This window comes from Ursus americanus, chromosome 8 (genome assembly GCF_024610735.1).
Source record: "Ursus americanus isolate L20-20 chromosome 8, mUrsAme1.1.p, whole genome shotgun sequence".
NCBI classification, from domain to species: Eukaryota; Metazoa; Chordata; class Mammalia; order Carnivora; family Ursidae; genus Ursus; species Ursus americanus.
The window spans coordinates 29,913,147-29,935,273 of NC_142134.1; positions in this window are offsets into that span (position 1 = coordinate 29,913,147).

Here is a 22,127-nt window from a genome sequence, read left to right on the forward strand (position 1 = left end):
CCCCTGCTCCTGTCTCCTGCTCTCTCTTTCTGTCCCTCTCAAATAAATAAATTTTAAAAATCTAAAAAAAAGAGAGAGAAAAAAATGAAGTTTTCTATCTATTTTAACATGGTAAATTACATGGCTTCATCACCTTCCAAAAGAATCAGAAGGTGGAGACTTACCATCTCATATGTGCTTTTGGCACCTTCTATGCTCCATTAGGCATATATTATACTTGATAGAATTAGAATTTCAACTATTCTTTTGGCCAACGCAATTATTTGCCAGACAGAGATACTTAAGTCCCGAGAGAATAGTTGGCTTCTTCAGGCTGGCCTTATGAGTTTCTATTTAATTTTTGTTACTAGTGCCCAAGACTTGCCGTGTTTACCAGTGTATCATAAATAAGTATAATCAATGTGTCCCTTAACCATTCATTATATAGATATGTTTCAGAGGTAACTTCTTATAGAATAAATACTCAGGGAGAAAATGTGTTTGTACTGTACCATATTATCAGGGGAATACTTACAGGGTAATAACGATTCCTTTGATATTTCTGTTAAAATAAGAACAGATTAAAATCTTAATATAGGTTTCATTATCAGATTTACCAGTGATTGAAAATGTCTTACCTCTTCAGATGAATCAGCTCCCTGGAAAAAAAGTAAAAAATAATAATGAACATCTTCATTTTATAGCTCCAAATTGAGTATAAAAAATGCACCAAGCTGCTGTAACTATGATTAAACAAAATGAAGAGACAGGCTGCATAGCTGATACACTAAACTAGTTTTTTGTTTGTTTGTTTGTTTGTTTAATGACATCTTTAAAATGAGTGAAGAGTAGGTTTTCGCTATAATTAATTTGCTACATTCTAGTATCAACTCACTCTGGTGCAATTTTTTTGTGTGTGTAAAAGGAAGGAAAATCTATCATGTGTGAATGGGAGAGATGTTGAAAACCTAAGCTTTGGAGTTGCTCAAAACAATTTTTTTTAATATGGATATGTTTTATATAGGTTAAGAGATACTTACATTCAAATACTCTATGTGCTAAAAGAGTCTGGTAGCATGTTTTTCTCTGTTCTTAGGTTTTTATCTTTTGCACTTCTGTCCTTTTATTAAAAAATAAAGTGATATACTGTGATACCATAAGCAACTTTTTTGAAACATCCACTAGAACTTGTTGGATTTGTTGAAGAAGTGTAATTATTTCTTTTTAAAAATTTTTTGTTTATTTATTTAACAGAGAGAGAGAGAGAGCAAGCACAAGCAGGGGGAGCAGCATGCAGAGGGAGAAGCAGGCTCCCTGCTGGGCAAGGAACCTGATGCAGGATTCGATCCAGGACCCTGGGATCACGACCTGAGCAGGAGGAAGACGCTTAACCAACTGAGCCACCTAGGCATCCCAATTTCTTGATGAATTTGTCAGTGACTGGACACAAAAAATACCAAAACAAAAAGAACATTATTTGAACAGAATAAAAAACAAAGGTAGGAGGAGGGCAATGAGGAGGAGGTGAAAGAGGAGGAGGTGGGAGTAAAGGGAGGAGGGATTGGGGAAGGACAGAAGGAGAAGGCTGACTAGGAGGACAGGAGAGAGAGGAAGGAAGAGGTTAGGAGGTGGAGGAGGAGGAGAAGGAAGGCAAAAAGGACGAGAATGAGGAGGGGGAGTACGTAGAGGAGGAGGAAGCTGAAGGAGAAGAGGAGGGGAAGAAGGAAAGGAGGAGGTTGAGGAGCAGGAGGGGAGGGAGGAGGAGGAGGTTAGAAGATGGAGGACGAGGAAGTGGAAAAGGGAGAAAGCTTCAGACAGGTCAAGTTTTACCTGTTGACACACAAGTAAATGACAATATAGGCAGGAGCTCCTGACATTTGGTTGCTCTAGAACTTATGATATTAAAGTGTCCTTTATTAGCCTCTTGGTCCCACATATTTATGGAGCTCTTTTAAAATTTTATTTTTACATGTCAGTGTCCTGTGAGTTTAGTGTCCATGTGTGTGTTGTGTGTGTGTGTGTGTGTCCATGTGTGTTTAGTATGTGTGTGTGTCCGTGTGTGTGTGTATGTGAGTGTGTGTACCCAAGATTTATTTTAAACCTCTAATGAACTTATCCAGGTTAATTCAGGGAAACTCCATACAAAAAATATTAAAATCTATAAAGCTGTGATCAGGAAAATGCAAACAATGGCCAGAACACAAGAAATAAGGAAAATCTTTAGATAACTACTGACAACATATTGTTCAAAATTTCCTGATATACTTACAATCATAGCAACCATGAGAGCCATGATAAAGGCAAAGACAAAGATCTTCATGTTTGGCTGAGTCCTGTGAAAGCATATATGAAAATCAGCACATTCATTTTTACAAATGTTTACAAGTCAAATATTTATTGACCAACAGTGTCCAAGCCTTGGGAAACACAGAGGAAAGACAAAGACAGTGGAAACATTGCCTGACACCAGGGAACTTAGAACTGGTAGGGACCATTGCTAAATAAAGATAAGTGCTGTGATTTGGAAATAAGAAAGTGCTATAGAAACACCCAAAAGGGACATCTCGAAGAGACCAAGAGGATGGGGCATTAAGGTAAAGCAAAAGCTAAAGTTGTGCAAGATTATGTAGGATAAGTAAGGAGAGGTATTGGGAGCCGGCCGAGAAACACAAAGGAGGGGGAGGATAGCGTGCTGGGTGTGACATCGTTCAGCATGTAAGGAGGACAGTGATGGAATCAGGGTGGCCCCTTCAATTGTTGTGAGATTATGGGGCCCACAGAATGACATGTGGAGAGTTAAGGCAGAATGTAAAGAAATGTTTAGAAGGTAGAATGACAATCAACAGGGACTGGTTTCACAACAGAGTGTGTGAAAATGAACCAGATTTCAGGCTTGAGAATGGTATAGATGGTGTGATCTTGGTATTAGAAAATGAATGATGCTTGGAAGAGAAAAATCAAATTGAAAAGAAGTTTTAGGAACAATATCTGTAGATACTTTGAGAAATTGAATTGGTAAAAATAATTTATTCTCCATATTATCAACTTCAACTAAATTAATGTGATCTGGGATTATTTGACATGTATTTGTAATTCTCTGTGTGCAAGTGAACCCAATTTTATTGCTATAGAAAAAGAAAGTAGATTATTTATTTCTGAATTGAATACATAGGTATGAAAATTTTTCAAACTACAAGGTAAATAATAGGTAAAGCCTTCCTTTTTTCAATCACCAGTTTTGGTAGAACATTAGGGTAACAACTTATGTCTAGAGATAGAGATAGAGTAACAACTTATGTCTATTCTTCTGCTAAATAACTAAATCTTTAACATATGAAGCAGAACTCAGGGATGATGGCACTTTCCTTGTTCCTTATCTGCTTACTTTGCCTCATTAGTGTAAGCTCGGGACTGTGGCATTTGACAATTTATGAGAATTAAATATTTCTTGGTGAAGTTTTTCTGTCATCTACTAGGTAAACCTAATATTCAGTCATGTTATGATACAAAATAAGATGTAACTTTTAGTGTTGTTTCTACCTGGCAGTTTATTGAAAGTAGAAGATTGAGAGAAATTCACAGACAGATAAATAGAGAGAGATTGATTGATTGATTGATTGATTGATTGATTTAGGGCTTTGAAAAAATATTTCCCAAGCAATACAATGATAAAACTCTGAGATACTATAAACTTTTTTTCAGCCAAATTACAAATAAAATGAAAATGGGTTAAGAAAATGAATTATTAAAATGAAATAGTCCTTTATACAGTGTTAATTATGCAGAAAAACAAACTATTTTGAATGATGAAAAGGAAAATGAAAAGTTATGGAAAATGAATTAGTGCTGAGAATAAAGTAACTTTAAAAAAAGGTGACTTAAAACTTTGAAATACACACATTTGACAAAAGAGAGCTGATACTCTCCAGACACCATTTTCTCATAAAATTTAAACTCCAACTTTAAGTTAAAGGTAAAAGTAACTCTTAACAAAGTTGATGTCACTTATTTAGTCAAGGATAAAAAGGCTTTTAGAAAATCCCACCAGCAGAGATGATGGAGCACATCTCCTCCATTTTTCCACATCATTCTCTTTGTACAATGATCACTGTCAATTCAGAGGCACTGAAATCCTGAACTCACCTTCAGATCCTCACATCAGGTCATTATGTCATTAAATTGTTTCTTTATGAGAAATTATCAGTCAGTAATATACATTTTATAAATGGTTTTCAATTTATTCCAACAAACAAAAGATTAGAATAAGACATCATACTTGATCGTACATGAATATATTACCTGTTACCCAAGATGAGACTCAAGAGTCAGTGGCTGAAATTCTGAAGCCCTAAGAGATGATGTGCTTTTCCTGAGCACCGATGTATTTAAGTACACTGAAATCCTCCATTTGTTTTTCTAAATCAAAATATGAGATCATATTATTCAACTGAAAATAATGCCCAAGACCTGTCCCCACAGAAACCAAGATAAACTGAACACGGTGATTTTACAATAGAAGATTGTAAAGCAGATGACAGGAAACAAGTGGACCCATCCAATATTAATCCCAGTGTCAATCTAGGCAACTTGAGTAAGACAAAGAGAAAAGTAAATTGCAGTAAACCAAGCATAGAAATGATTGAAACATTAAAAATGTTTCCGAAGAACACCATCTCCCTATTTCAACAAATGCATGTCCAAGATGGAACAACTCTATGCCAAAAATGATACCATTTTATTAAAATGTCACTTGTGCCTAATAAGTGGTGAGAGCAGTCATAATAAAATTGAAGTCTTCATTTATTTCCAGCATATTTCCTCCAAATTATTAAAACGTGCTTTTCTTCTGTTGACTTTGGCAAACTTTAAGTCTTGAAGTGTATCCAAAATTGGCCAAAATTTAGTCATCCATTAAGTACTGTATGATAAAATAATTCTTATTTTCAAATCAAATGACCATAGATGCTTATTAGTCTATATATCCCACAGATACCTGGAGGCACTTATTTTGGAATTTAATTTATTTGAGTTTTTAGGGGCTCATGTTCCTCAGTGAGCCATGTGTACATGATTAGACACTAGATAGAAGGAAAATTTCTTTTCACTTAGTCTCTAGGTAAATTTGTATAAAAATTTACCTTTTTGGGGCACCTGGGTGGCCCAGTCATTAAGCATCTGCCTTCAGCTCAGGGCATGATCCCAGGTCCTGGGATCGAGCCCCACATCGGGCTCCATGCTCAGCTGGGAGCCTGCTTCTTCCTCTCCCACTCCCCCTGCTTGTGTTCCCTCTCTCGCCTGGCTGTCTCTCTCACTCTTAAATAAATGAATAAAATCTTTAAAAAAAATTACTTTTTTGCTACTAGTTAAGTCATTCAAAGAAGTTAGAACTGAATATAAGAAAATAATTTTTAGGGTTTGTAAATGTTATGTCCTACTCCACTGTTACTCAAAATGTGATATGTGAGACCATCAGAATCAGAATCACCTGAGAGCTTGTGGAAATGCAAATTAATAGGCCCTCTTTCCAGAGCCTTGGAGATGCACTAGGGATCTCATTTTAACAATATCTCCAGGCAATTATCTGTGTAGCATAAAGTTTGAGAAACCAAATGATAGACTCAATAATGTAGTATTTGTCTAGAGACTAGGTCCCAGGGTTTTATTTTGATCAAGTGTTTCAAGAAAATATTTATTAGGTAAATAATCTATGCTATTGAACCACCCACTGTTCTCTGCGTAGTATAGAAAACATAGCAAATGTTTTATAAGGCAAAAAAAGAATTACAGTCAAATTCATTTAAAATTTTTTATATGCTTCATTGATTTCTAAGCCTTGTAGATATATAGTCTCTTCTGAAATGCAAAGCAAAATTAATCTTTAGTATATTCTCAACAGAAAAAAAGATATACAGGGTTTGGTAAGTATTGAAATAAGTCTGATTGAAAAAAAAAGTCCCACTTATTCATTTGGAATTGTCATATGACTTCCTTCCTTTGTTAGTATTTTTTATCTCTCCCTTTCCAAATCTCACTCTTTTCTCGCTATTACTTTATCGATCCGTGTAAACAGTGTTACTAGGCACTATTCTAATAGACCTATGCAGTTCATAATCTTATGAAGAAAAAGTGAACTAATTCTCCAAGGGTAATACCAAACAACATGAGGAACAAAACCAAACTGCCAGGTAATAAAAAATAGATAGATGCTAATATATACATTTACAATCTACAATTAAGCTTAACTCACCCATATTTTAGGTTGGACATCAAAATATGGGCATTTTTCCACCCATCACTTTCTACTATAACATGATAGGAAGGATGGGGATTGTGTGTGAGGATGGGAAACAAGAAGGTGGAATCTAAGCACTGGAATAACTTTCTTGTGTTTGTTATGGTGCCATCCTCCAGGGACAGTAGGTCATTTCAGAATACTGATGGACCAGAACACGTCCTGCTATTTTATAGTTAAGTAAAACAGATATCACTTCCTCTGTAACCAACCAGTGTTCTGTTTTAAAAATTCCAGGGTTTCCATTTAAAAGGGAGACATCAATAAAGAGCTATTGCTATATCACAAATGTGGCATTAAATCAGTGGCATGAGCGTGCAAACGGTGAATGGGTATTTATGGTGATATTTTTGCTGGATTTTCCTTATGCTTCTCTTCCTTCTCTTCTTTTTTCTCCTTGTCTTTATTTGTCTCACAATGAAATAGTTTATAGTTTATAACAAAATCCAGGATGTTTATTTATTTAACTAAAACCATCCTGCATATGTTCTTGTGTGAATTACTAAAATGTAGAGGAAATCAACAGTAGTAGACTGGCAGATATATAAGCATGTATGAGTGATCTGGAAAACAGGGTAATGGGAAGCACCCAAACAGCAAAAAGTATAAAGAATTTTTAAAAAGTAAGACAGGCTAAGAGGTCTCTTAGACAACATCAAGAAGATGAACATTTGCATTATAAATATCCCAGAAGAAGAAGAGAGAGGGCAATAAACTTACTTCAAGAAATAATACCTGTAAACATCCCTAAGCTAGAGAAAGAAGTGGACATCAGGTCCAAACGAGATGACCCATACTGGTCCACACCAGGACACATAATAATTAAAATGTCAGATATTAAATATAAGAGAGAATTTTAAAAGCACCAAGAGAGAAGAAAATGTTACATACAAGGGAAACCTTATAAAGCTATTGGCTGATTTTTCAGCAGAAACTTTGTAGGCCAGAAAGGAGTTGCATGATATATACAAAGTGTTGAAAGGAGAAAACTTACAACCAATCCTGCAAGGATATCATTCACAATGAAGGAGAGATAGTTTCCCAAACAAACCAAAGGTAAAGATTTTTTCAGCACTAAACTAGTTTTACAGGAAATATTAAAGGGAATTCTTTAAGTGCAAAAGAAATGGCTATAATTAGATGTAAAAAAATATGAATAAAAAGATGTAAAATATGACAACATATACATAAAAAGCAGAGTAGGGGGTTAAAAAAATGTTTAGAATGTGTTTGAACTTAAATGATCATTTAACTTATTAATATAGACTGTTATATATTCAGGTCGTTGTATGTAATACGGCTAATCACAAACCCCAAACCTATAAGAGATGCACAAAAAATGAGGACAAAAGAGCTAAAGATAACACCACAGAAACCCATGAGTCACAAAGAAGAAGAAAGGAAAAGATGTGTATACACACACATTAGAATGCATACCTACACACACACACACACACACACACACACACACACACACAGGAATATTATACAGCCATAAAAAATGAGATGTTGACATTTGTAACAACATGGATGGACCTAGAGGGTATTATACTAAGTAAAATAAATCAGATAGAGAAAGACAAATCCCATATGATTTTACTTGCATGTGAAATATAACAAAATAAATGAATAAACATGCAAAAAGCAGAATCAAACCTACATCCAGAGAACAATCTGATTGTTCCCAGAGGGAGGGGGTACAGAGCAGGGGAAATGGGTGAAGGGGAGTGGGTGCTACAAGCTTCCAGTTACGGAAGTAGTAAGGCATGAGAGTAAACCACATAGCATAGGAAATAGGGTCAATGGTATTGCAGTAGCGTTGTATGGTGAGAGATGGGAGCTACACGTGTGGACACAGCATAACATGTAGAGTTGTATTGCTTTGTTGCACACCTGAAACGAATGTAACATTGTGTGTCACATATACTCAAATTTTAAAAAAAGAAAAGAAAAATTTAACCTTTTGCTCCTATAGCATTTGTTATAGAGTAAATCTTTTTATCACAAAGAGAAATATACATTACTTAATAACTTCATTAGTATCGGTAATGGCAGAAATATTGTCAGTTCATGGACTGCTGTATCTTCACAGTCTTAGAATCATGTCTGGCATGTGGTACATAATAAATATTAGTTAGATGAATAAATAAGTTTATAAGATGATTTTAGGCAGTGCATGAAGAGAAGGGTTTTTAAATTTATTTGTTTATATTACTGTATATCAAAAAACTGTACATATAACTACATACTAAACCTGTGGCTTGGGTTATGATTATAGAAAATTTCTTTTTAAAATAAACTTTTAAACAATATAAGTTAAAAGTTCTTAAAGTGGCAGGATGATAGGAGAAGGAATATAGTGAAGGAAGAGGCTGAGGTATGAACCCTACTGAACATCAGTGTTAAGTCTGAGAAAAAGGAGCTGATGCAAAACACATAGAAATAGTGGAAGGAAAGGAGTCACACGGACACTTACCAGTAAGACTGAATCAACAGGACCAACTGCAGTAGCGCCTTTGGGAACAAGCTCCAGTTACCTCTGTGCGTTGTTATTAATGATTGTGAGATTCACTGAGACAATGCATATGAATCGCATCACACATAATAGATGTTCACTACATTTTTCTTATACTAATCATGATTGCTACTTTCACCACAACTACTCCTATTAAAAACGAATAGCTTTGGTAGGGAGTCAAAAGGAGAGAAAAAGAAGTTGGCTCCGGGGTAGAAGATCAGCATACCTTTGAGACTAGAAGGGGTAAGTCAGTGTCCAGCTTGAGATCATTATGGACAGTTGCACTGGGAGGTGGGTGTTTATGCTGAGTGGAGTGGGTATTCTCTTTGATGGAGAAAGGGAAATGCTTTCCTAAGAGTGAGGAGAGGGGAGTTCATTGAAGCCTTGAGGAGACTGTAGAAGCTACTAACAGTTTGGGGGGAAAATAGAACACGTAGCTACCTCTAACGCCAACAAGGAAGTGTTTGAGAGCAGTTTTGAGTATCCAGTAAGGTATAGAAAACATAAACTTATAAAGGGGACAGTTACATGGATGGGAATTTTTTTTTTCCTGTCAAGGTAAAAGAGCAGTAGAAGTAGATTTTTAGAGATTTTCCAGGGTTAGGCTTTTCCAGGTAGGTTGGTCAAAGGCAGGGAGTCAGCGTGAACTATTAAAAGAATATTTAAAATGATGAAGTGAAGCCCAGGTGAGAGGCCAAGGGGAAACAAATGAAATGGAATACTACAGGGGACCTTACATGACAAGAGGATTCTTTGAAGTCACACAAAAAGTCCCCTAGATTTACTCTCCACCCTTCTCAAATATGCACCACGTGGTGACTCTCATAACACAAATTGTAAGGCCGTCATGGCCCTTGCCTGCCCTGATGTGCTTTCCTTGGGTGCCGCCAGCCCCCACTGTTCTCAAGCCAGGCTGGACTCTTCGTGTTCTCCCCTCCCTCTGCCAGGCACCTGCCTCCGTGAATTTGCTTTTACTGTTGCTTCTACTACAACTGGGTTCCTCCAGCTACTCTCACATTCTTTTCATTTCACGGGTCAAACGTTGACTTGCCAGAATGGCCTTCCCTGGCCACCATATCTAAAACATCCTCCTACTCTTCTCCTTCTTCGGTAGCGCACTTATCCACACTTGGTGTAGCAGGTGTTTCTTTTCTGGTTTGTTCTCTTCCTCCAATGTTAGAATGTGAGCACCATGAAGCAGGAACTTTGTTGTTTTGTTTTTTCTGTACAACAGCATCCAGAACAAATGTTTGGCCTATCATATGCGCTTGCAATTTGTTAGAAAAAATGTCTAACCACCAAGGGAAGGCCTTTGAGTGTTCAGGTTCCCAGTGCCTGACTCGCTCCTTGTTCTGGGCTCTCTCCTGGGCAGGCCGGGACTGTGACTGCAGACTTGAGAATCTGGTGAGCATTGTGTGGAATAGACACATGGGAGCAGGAACAATCACAAGCTGTTACAGTGAGGACTAAATCATGCCGAGGGGCAGCCACAGTGGGGCCCATAAACTGAAGCTTCTCAGGCATTGGGTCTAAGAGGCACACTTGAGATTGGGGGCCCTGTGTGTACACAAAGTTACTTCAGTGCTGTCCAAATGGCCTCAGTTAGTTGTGAGAGGACTGGTTATTCCAGTAACAGTGGCCTGGTCTCTATGTATGAGGGTTGGAAACAAAAAGACCACACAGCTAAAAATGCATTTGAAATCTTAATGTTTTGGCAAGAGATGTGTGATTCTGTCTCAGCAACCATGCTACAGAGGCTTCAGTTGATCATAAACACAGTTAATGTGAGACCACGATCCAGACCTAGCATGTCCAACATGATCGAAAGGAAGACTACAAACAATATAGGCAAAATTTCACACAGTCTTGCTCAGGACTGTTGGCTTTTCAACAAGAAGTCAAACATATTGGTATCTGAGGTTATATGATAGATGTGGAAAATGTATAGAAAGATTTTTCCAGTCAAACCTATGAATAAAGAGAAAATACTGGATTAGTTATTAAATTTATATTCCAGGATACACATATATATGTATGTAGATATGCATGCTTACGTGTGTATACACATGCGTGTGCATAATGCACGTTAATCTGTAAACATACATTACGACCTTGCAGAAATGTAATTTTTTATATTTATTACTAATTAATATCCAAGTGCCAACATAATAGGCTGTGAGCATGTATTTGTTGTGCAAGTGATCAAATGAATCATAGTTAATAGCCAGATTCCGCTACAGTTCTATTTAATGCCTCCATTAAATGAGAAATACTTATATCTTTGAGCACATTTAAAGGAACATTTTTATTTCCAAGATGTTTATTGAACATAAAATATATTACTACTTCTTAAATGACTATTGATTTAATTTGAATATCATTTGTCAAATAGTTGTATTAAATAAAATGTCCTTTGAAAATTTTTTTAAATCTCTTTAAAAACAAATCCTTTATGATTCATTGTGTTAGATGTCCTTATTTACATGCTCACATGTCCTTATTTATAGGTTTATTTTGTCAATATTCTATCAATTTCATTTCCTTTTGCTTTATGATGTCCTGCCATTTCTTGCTTTGTCTGACTCTCCTAAAGGTTGTAGTTCAGACCTTACTCTGAGGTATCATGAGTACATACTATGCATGTATATACGTTTTGACCAGCAATTTAAATTTGAAATTGTCCGTACCACATCCTCATTGTGCTCATAACTCTATCTTAGCACTTATAAATTTTTAAAACAAATTTACTTCTCCTTCTAGGGGCGCTTGGGTGGCTCAGTCAGTTAAGTGCCTACTTTCGGCTCAGGTCATGATCTCAGGTCCCGGGATAGAGCCCTATGTTGGGCTTCCTGCTTAGTGCAGAGTCTACTTTTCCCTCTCCCTCTGTGTGCACGCTCTCTCTCTCTCAAATAAATAAATAAGATAAAATAAATGTCTCTCCTCCTAAAGATGAAGTTGAGGATACGTGAGTCAGTAACTCATTTCTATCTCACGTCTCTCAGTTCGTGGATTCATGATAAGCAATTGCAAAGTACAGAACTAAAGAATGACAGCAAAGGGAATGTTCCGATTCAGAAAACACGGCCCAGCTTTTTTTTTTTTTTTTGACACAGAGACAGCCAGCGAGAGGGAGCACAAGCAGGGGAGTGGGAGAGGAAGAGGCAGGCTCCCAGCAGAGGAGCCCAATATGGGACTTGATCCCAGGACTCTGGGATCATGCCCTGAGCTGAAGGCAGACGCTTAACGACTGAGCCACCCAGGTGTCCCACGGCCCAGCTTTTATCCACATCAGAATGTTATTTTTCTCACATAATATTATTTGGAAAAACTGTCCGATCCCTTTCCAGCATCGGGAGGACCAAACTGGAAAAGAGAACCCAGCTGTGGACCGATGCTATGACAGGTAGAAACCACCCCTCAGATTAATCTCCAGTATGTGTGCAGTGTAGCCTCAGTAGTGGGGTGTTTCAGACGAAGGGCCCTAGGGCTTGCCTGCTGGGTGGAATCCTGCCTCTTCGACTTGTTACGTGCACTGTGATCACAGGCAATTGATTTAGCCTCCCTGTGCGTGTTGGTACCTCCTACACATTGGCCGATAATGTTCACGACCTCACGGGTGGATGTGAGCATGAACCTCGTCAACACGGACAGAGGGTTTAGAGCTGTGGCGGACACATGTTAATACTCAGTAAATATCAGCAATCTCTCTTGGGTTTGCTATTGCATATTTTGTCATGTTGGCCCTTTTTACTTATTTATATTTTACTATGCATGTATATACGTTTTGACCAGCAATTTAAATTTGAAATTGTAAATTAAGAGAGTTGATCCTAACAGTTTTATCACAAGGAAAATTTTTTTCTTTGTCTGTTTCTGCATCTATATGTGATAATGGATCCTAACTATACATATTCTGGGTATTCCACTTCTTTGATTTTCGACTGTTATTGCAAAATAAATTAATATGATCTATGTCTTCTCATCTCAAGGAATTGTTGCAGGAATCAAGCAAAATATATATGCCAGTGTTTAGGAGATTAAAATTGAATATAGAGGCCCCTGGGTGGCTCGGTTGGTTAAGCAGCCAACGCTTGATTTCGACTCAGGTCGTTATTTCAGAGTCCTGGGATCCAGCCCTAGGTCTGACTCTGTGCTCAGCAAGCCGGAAGTCGGCTTGAGGATTTTCTCTTTCTCTCTCTCCCTTGCCCCTCCCCTCCTCACATGTGCTCTCTTGCTCTCTTTCAAATAAATAATAAATCTTTTAAAAAATGCAATATGAATCATTGAACACTACATCAAAAACTAATGATGTACTATATGTTGACTAATTGAACTTAATAAAAAATGCAATATAAATGCAAATCTTTATCATTACTGTTATATTGTTATATTTAGCTACATGATTTTTAAATTTTAATAACTGGACTTGAGACTTTAATTTGATTTAGTTTCTATGTGAGAACGTGGGATTTTTTTCTTCATTTGATATCTTTATATATTTTTCTAACAAAAGGCCAGGATACTTTACTTATTCAAAATATCAAACATGCCAAAGTGGGAATAAATGGGTAGGTAATTCCCTTAAGGCGATTCCAAGGGTTCCTAGCTTTCTGCTGTGGATGAACAGCCTGGAAATATTGGGGGAAGGTGAACTTCTGGTGAAACTGGTGGATTTGGACCTACAGAGAAAGAAAATTATTAATCACCCCTCATGTAATTTCCTCCAGGGTTCAAAAGAGAGATAGAACCAAAGGAATTGTAACCTCACCTATTTAGATAATTTCTAAATTGTTCTAAGTAGATCTGGCAAAATTGAAGAAATCTTCTAATTAGTAGCATCACTCTGGAAAAAATATCTAAAGAAAAAAGAAAATTTATATGTAATAAAGTAAAAGAACAGTTTTCAAGAAGAACCAAGATAAGTATCTCCGTTTATCAGGTTTTTTTTTTTTTTCCATTTCTGATCTTTAGAGTCAAATAGCTCAGCACAGTTTCTCATGATTTTATTCACTGGAATCTAGAATCTGACCCAGTGTGAGCGTCACTTACACTGCAGGGTTATCTGAGTTAATATGAAGAGAATATTCTGCACAGTGTTAGGCACATTTTCTATTCATAGAATGTTCTCTACTTCCAAATCCTTCCTTTAAGCCTGTTTATAAGCCTTATCATAGATTATTATATGGGATAAGGATAGAATTAAAATAACAATATCCCAGAGAATTTCCTGCCAAGTCTGAAGAGCAATGAGAACTTACTAAAATCGTATGGGTTTTCAGTTGGGAGGATTGTGGTTTGAGAGCACTGAAGCAAATACGACTTCCGTTATAAAATCTTTAGAGGACATTTCTATATCATATAGGACAATGATTAGAATATATATTATTAGGGGCGCCTGGGTGGCTTAGTCTTTAAGTGTCTGCCTTCAGCTCAGGGCGTGATCCTGGCGTTCTGGGATCGAGCCCCGCATCAGGCTCCTCCACTGGGAGCCTGCTTCTTCCTCTCCCACTCCCCCTGCTTGTGTTCCCTCTCTCGCTGGCTGTCTCCAACTATATGTTTTGTGTCCTCATTTCTGACCTAAAAAAATGATATCTGAATTTGTTTTGCTTTCTATTTGAAGGACTTGAAACATTTTTTTCTCTCATTACCTTCTTTTTCTTTTTTATGAAAGTAAGAAACAAACAAAAAAAATGTAGAACTCACCAGAAGGGGAAACAGAAGATAGTCATTTGTTTTAATGTGATTCCATGGGTTCCTAACTATATGATGTTGATTATAAGGCTGAAGATAATAGGGAAGTTTCAATTCCTGGTAAAACTGGTTGATTTTGCTCTGAAATGAAAAAAAATGTATCAATATGTAACATCAGAATGGAATCTTTTCAACTGGCCAGAGGACAACTGGGTAAAACCAAATGAAATGAAACCTTAATTAGAAGTACTCTAAATGATGCCAAATTGGCCAAGCAATAGACATTTTTAATATAAAGTTCACTATCACGGTGTATACATTCATAGAGTGAACTTCAGAATGAAAGATGTAGTCTAACTAATTAAGGCTTCCAGAAGAAAATAACTGAATGTAAAAAATGAAAAGAACATATAAGAAGGGGAGTGGGAAAGTATTAAAAAATCAAGTTTGTTATTTCTTTTTCCATGCCATTTTCCATTTCTTGATTAAGGCTGCTACAGACTGGAATCAGGACAACTCAGCCTCTATTCCCATAGCCTCACCTGGTCCCTTGACTCTGAGAACATCACTCACCTTTAGAGTTGAAGCAACCCTTTCATGAATTGATGTATGTAGAATGCTTTGTTTACTACGTGTCACGTAAGTTTAGCTGCATAAATCCTACTTTGATTTGGCTACGGATGCTTGACTGCAGATGACTGCAGAAATTAAAGAGGAAATCACTTAACACAGCATCTTAACTCTTGGAGGTGTTTAGTCCATATGGATGATGAGAAAGTCAGTGTGTCAAAGTCAATGTAATATGTCTTTAGAATTGCATGCAGAGAAGTGTTGGGTGGACACACGATTATGAATTATGATAAGAATGGTACAAAGAGAGAATGTTATTAGAAATATCTAGAGAGACTATTAGAGCATTTAGAATGTTCCAAAAATAAATGGTTTCATTTTAGAGATCTTGTTTTTAAAGGCTCAATAAGAAGCATCTCCTCTTAAAATGGGTTTAGAGGCTCTTTTTCCTATGTGTATAAATGCAATAGTACTTGGTATCTATGGCTCCTTTTTTGTGCTTCAGGGGTTCTATTAAATACTTTACACATCATCTAACTCCGGAGATGGATTACCAGATTCGTACAGGTGGGATAATAGTAGTTAAGGGCTTTTTGCCTTAACGTATCCGTTTTGTTGCTACTTCGAAAGGAGTTCAGTGAGCAACGAAGACTATACTGGTATCTCAGATCACTTAAACTTAAGAACACTCTCCTTGAGGCTTGTTACTCTTCCAAATTTGGATACTTGTTCATTTTCCTTAAAAGGTCTGTTTGTTAAGATAATATCTACCTATCACAGTAACAATAGAAAGAGTAATTTTTAGCATAAATCTGGCGTGAACTATTTCATTGAGAAGATACAATCAGTGATCATCTGGGAGAATAAGAGTTGTAAAACATACTCTTTCACTTGAAGTAATGAATTGTATGAGAAATTACCAGCTGTTTGAGGTAGACCTGTTCTTCCTTAGTCAGCTCAATTTTCTATTAGAAAACAAAGCACAATTTAGACTAAGACAAGAAAAACCCCGTTACTTAGGGTCACTCAATTAATTTTTTTTACAGTAATACTGACTTACATCACTGGGGCTGTCAGCAGTTTCCTAAAGTGACAAATAAAGCATTAGCTTTACTTAAACAGCATTAGCACTAGTTGTCTCTAAATCATTTGATAGAAATATAGGGGCATGGGGCGCCCGGGTGGGCTCAGTTGTTAATCGTCTGCCTTCGGCTCAGGGCGTGATCCAGGCGTTCCAGGATTGAGCCCCACATCAGGCTCCTCCACTGGGAGCCTGCTTCTTCCTCTCCAACTCCCCCTGCTTGTGTTCCCTCTCTCGCTGGCTGTCTCTCTGTCACATAAATAAATAAAATCTTAAAAATAAAAAAAAATATAGGGGCAATAATTGACTAGTCAGAGTCCAAGCCACTAGCCTGAGAGATCAAATATATATTAGAAATTAAGTAAATTAAAATATTTACCTTCAGAACTCTCTCATTTTGTTAACATAATAACCTGACTTAATGTGTCTCATTTCAAAGACATTATCAATCCTAAATTGACAATTTTTCATTCTGACAGAGAGTACACAGGTGACCAAAAATACCAAAGTAGACCAGGGGGATTCTGTGGGAAGCTAGCCCTGCTGGCTCTTTGTGGAAATGACAGACGTGGCCCAAGACAGTCTGCATTTGGAACTTAGGAGTAGAGAAAAGATAAGCTTCCCAAGGCATGGCCTTAGAAGAATCCAGGCGCTGCCCAAGGTACAAGGCTCTGGACCATGATCCATGGAGATGCTCCCTGCTCTTTCAGAACACTCTCACACTGTGACTGTTCCCACCACAGAAGGTGTTCTTTGTACTGGTGACCTACACACATTTCCTAACCCAAACCCTCACCTCAGCCTCCTTGAAAGTGGCTCCCAAAGTTAACATGGTCAGTATCACCCACAGACCTCACTGAGATGCAGATTGCTTAGCTCCCACTCAGACTCTCTGGGTCAGTAGGTGTGAGGCAGGGCCTATGAATTTGTATTTCTCATAATTTTCCAGGCGCTATTGATGTAACGGATGTGGTGACAACCCTATGTGAACTGCTCCTCTGAATGGTACGAGAGGGTTTCCCAAAGTGAAGCTATGGTGAAGGGAATCGGCGAGCTCTTGATGTGGTGCAGGCTTGGTTTGAAATGCAATTTCCTATGGATTCATATCCAGATTTTCTCAGAGGACAGGATAATGCTTCTTAGAAGATTGCCAATCTCAGCCTCTCAAAAATGATTTTCAGTACGAGTTTGATTTTCCTATTACTTTCTCTGCATATTTTGATGTAGATTTGCTAAGGATTATCGAAGTACTCTGTAGCACTTATGGAAAGCAGCTATTTCTTGAACTAGTTCTTTGACTTTAAAATAAACAGTATCAGGTTGCCTGGGTGGCTCAATTGGTTGAGCATCCAGATCTTGGCTTTGGCTCAGGTCATGATCTCATCGGTCCTGAGATACAGCCCATGTTGGGTTCAGCATTGAGTAGGGAATGTGTTTGAAGATTCTCTCCATCTGTTCTACCCCCACTCACACTCTCTCTCCCTAAATAAATATAATTAAGTAAATCTTTTAAAAAATAAAAATAAACAGTATTTTACCTTACTAGAAGACCTTCTAGAAGATTCCTAAGATATTAGAAAATAATATCATTATAAATATCTGATACAAAAAGAAATGGAATCTTCAGCATTAATTTTTAATATCAGTAGTTACTTTATATGTTTCATATTAATTACTTAATCATTGGTATGAAACATCAATATATTTAAATAAAACATTTGAATCAATCTTCATAAATTATTGGTAATCACCATAGTAGACCCTTGGGAAGGATAAACATTATCCACTATTTATATAATAATATCTCCTTCATGAGTATATGGGAACATTTATGGGGCTAAAATTAATACAGGCAAGGTGAAGTGATAATTTTAAGCATTATAAAATTATTTTCTGGTTTACTAAGAGAGGGACGATGTATAGGCTACTGTTAATATTAAATATTAGGTGTAAATAATATCAATTTTAGCTCATAGGAAAAACAATATATCACCATTTAATATATCTTATCTTTTCTAATAAAAAAATATTATCCCCCAAAATTATTTATGATGTCTTTTCCACTGACTATAAAGAGAAAACCCATCTTCCATGGAGAGCAACATAAAATTGAATTCATCTTTTTTTTTTTTTACAGTTTTCTATGAGGTAGATCAGAATTCCCCAATGCATAGCAAGTTTGCCAACTGTGGAAAGCTGAAATATGAGCACCATGAGAGACAGACTTTATCTGCTGTATTCACTGTTGCATTCCAGAGCCGAGGATAGTGTGTGCGGCATATTTCTTCTCATAAATGTTTGCTAAATGAATGAATGAATGAATAGACAAAATTCAAAGAGGTGGTGGATGGATAATTTTTAAAAATTGAATAACAAATATCAGTAGTTACTTGAGATATGCTCCTCATGCTTTTATTTTACTATGCACTCATTTTAACATATATTAAAAATATATAATTAAGGCATCAAATCAGCGACTTGAGTAGAGACTAAAGAGAATTTCAATTAAAAACAAATTTATTCAATCATAAAAGAGTAAATTTTGAGAAACTATAAAATATTAGACTCACTCATGAAAATCACAAAAGGACCAGGTCTCTAGGTCTGTGTTTCAGCGGGAACTAACTGGAGAAGTATTTACTGGATATGTTGATTCATATACAAATAAATATTCTTTGGTTGAATTATTCATCAAATTCAGACAAGTGCATGTTTTTGTCTTCCTTTTCATATATTCTGGACACTGAATACATTTGTTATCTCTAGTACATTTTAATTTTATTCAAATATTACACTACACATGATTAGATTTGAAATCAAAATATTATACTTCATAGGATTTAGCGCAAGAGTTCTCCCGAAAGGAAACAAAATCAGAGCAATCGAAGTCCTAATTCAAGAAAGACTTGCTTTTCTGTAATTTCCAAATAGAACTTTTGGGAAAAAGTGATGTTTATATAATAAAATGATAGTCCAAAAAGTCCTGAATTAGGAAGTGGAAAGGAAGGTGATAGACCATATATAAGAACTCCTGTAGAGAAATGGAAACATTGAAAAATAATTCACAATGTGCTCACAAATGGAACACAAATATGTTTTCCTGGAATCCTTTTCACATGATTTCATAGGATTTAAGCCAATGAAACAATCACCTATTTCACACTCAGAGATGAAAAAACACTACTCATTCGAGCAAAAGAGAAAATAATATAATTGATGGAATAGATATAGTATTAATCAAGCCAGAAGACTTTAATGGACAGATATTACCTGACTGGTTTGGAAGACCATATCATTGTCCTGCTTATATTTCTGCAAAAAACATAATATTTATTTTAGAGCCATATAAAAATGAAACCTTATTTTTTAAAAGATTTTGCTTATTTATTTGACAGAGAGAGAAAGTGCACAAGCAGGGGGAGCAGAAGAGGGAAAAGCAGGCTCTCTGCTGAGCAAGGAGCCCTATGCAGGACTCCATCCCAGGACCCTGGGATCTTGACCTGAACAGAAGGCAGATGCTTAACCAACTGCCACTCAGGCACCTTGAAAACTTATCTTAAAATGCATTTAATGAAAGGAGTTATGGCTTACCTCTTCAGAGATGTTGACTGATTCCTTAGAAAAAGAAATTGATAGTGCGTTTGTATTCCCTAATTATGGAATCTTTACTCATCCTTCTGAAGGAAGGGTCAAATCACACTCATTATACAGTATTTCAAGGTGAAATACTACCCTTTGAATTAAAGAGTGAATTTCACTAAATTTCATTTTCCCTAGATAAATAGCTCTTCCTATTTTAGTTAAGTACCTTCTGCACTCTCTTATTAGCTACCTGATAATCCGATTACAATTTTTTTTTTCAAATTCCAACAGCAGAGAAGAAAGGAACAATTTATTAGTCCTCTGCATCCTTTCCTTTTCTCTTTGTCTCTTTAGTTTTTAAATGAAATACGTTGCAAGAGAACAGGGCAATTCTTTGAGTGACTTTAAAGAGGTTTTGTGCCCCTGTTACATAACCCTGGACAAGAAGACCATTAGAAATTAGCACTTAAGATGGATTCCAATGTGCGTGAGTCTCGTACCCCAGAAGTAGGTACAATGGATTTCTGTCCTTGCATTCACCACATACAGAGTGCTCACCATCAGTACTGTGATATTACCACAATTACTGCATTGCCATTTGAGAAGTCAACGTAAAAAGGTATGAATATAACGTTAGTATATGCGGAAGCCTAGAGTTAGGTTTACTCTCTTCAAATGTTTTAGCAATGATTACACTTCAAATTTTTCACGATTCTATAGCTGTAGTGTTACTGATCACAAAACTGAGAATGATTAACCCATTACATGTGATGTAGGTGCCAGGAACTGGCTCCATAATAATGTGCCTTACCTCGCTGGAGGAGAGCTCCTTTACCTCCTATATCATAACAAAAACAAACACAAATTTAACTTCATGGCTTATTTAAAATGCCAAGTTGAATCCCTGCCTCTACTGTTTAAGAGCAAAGCCATTATTTTTTTTTTTTTTTTTTTACCTAGGGAAATTTTTTTTTTTTTTACCTAGGGCCTCCTTCAAAAAGTGGCTCCAAATACCATCAGTAAACAATGATAACGATACTTTTAATTCCCAGGAAAACTGTGACACAGTCCTTTTGAATATCTTGATCCAGTACTCACTAGTGACACCTCCCGAATCTTAGTGGAGTAACCTTGTCTACTAAAAGGTATGATTAAGACCAATTAGTAAAAAGAAGGTAAAGGCTGGTTACGTCTAGTGGAGCTTAAGAGAGAAGCCAATGATTTCTGCACTATTGGTAACTGAAGTCTTTTTATTGTTTTTTTAAAGAAACTTATTTATATCAGAAATGGGGTCTGACTTTAGGTTTATTCTTAAATTGGATACAAATGGAAGAAGGTACAATGGCTGTCTGTATTTATCTCATAGATATGGGGTGTGTGTTATAGCGAAGGCTCTGAGCACCAGAAGGAAGACTGCCCTAATGGGAGAGTGAGACGGGGTGGGAAGAACGTGGGTTTGTGAGTTCCCTGAGAACAGTGTGCTAAGAATGCTAAAAGACTGACACAAATACTCTTATATACAACTGCATATATATATATCTGTGTTTGTGAAGCTGTTTCCCATGTGTTATATACTTATCTACTCACTATTTTGTGGCATGGAAGTTATTATAGACTCACTAGGTTATTTGGAAAATAATGTACAAAGTTACCCCTCAAATCCGGGCCTACTAACTCAGTCCTCTGTCACATGTCCTTGTTTTGTATTTTACCATCATGGTTTCTGGACTATTTTTATGAAGAATGGTGAAATTCTGTCACTTCATGGACAGCCGACTTAGGAATTCCAAATTACAGTAGTGGGAACTGCTAATAATTCCAGAGTCATGCCAGGAAGTGGAGAAAGCTCCTCTAGAAAATTCTAACAACAATCCATCATATGACGGATGCGAATTGATGTCTTCCTTCCTATAACTGTAGCGTCTTTGACGCTGCCGTGAAGACACTTCACAGGTCAGTACTCTCTGTGATCATGGATAAAAGGTTACATCCTTAATCTCAGTTCATTGCTGCCCACGCCCCCATGTTCTGTGTGTAAAGGTTCGCTCTGATGCATCTAAGTAAGAATGGATACCACCATGTGCCCCATGATGCTTACATGCTTTGCCAGAGCAACAGCCAAAAGGCAGGTAAAGAGGAAGAACTTCATGGTTCCTTGGGGCTGTGAAAACATACATAGAAAATCAAGAATCAATTTTATCTTCTACAAATGACATGTTCTGACATTTCTCTCTCCATTATTATCTTTACACCAGATAATAGAGAAAGGGCAATGAAGAGGAATAAAAGCAGATGCTTTAAAGAAAGCTCATGAATGTGAATATGCAGTTTACTTTGAAAGGGCCATTATGTTGTTCTCATCCAGCAGCACATAATTTGAAGCCATACTTGCTGAAATGTGGGCGGTCCATTCA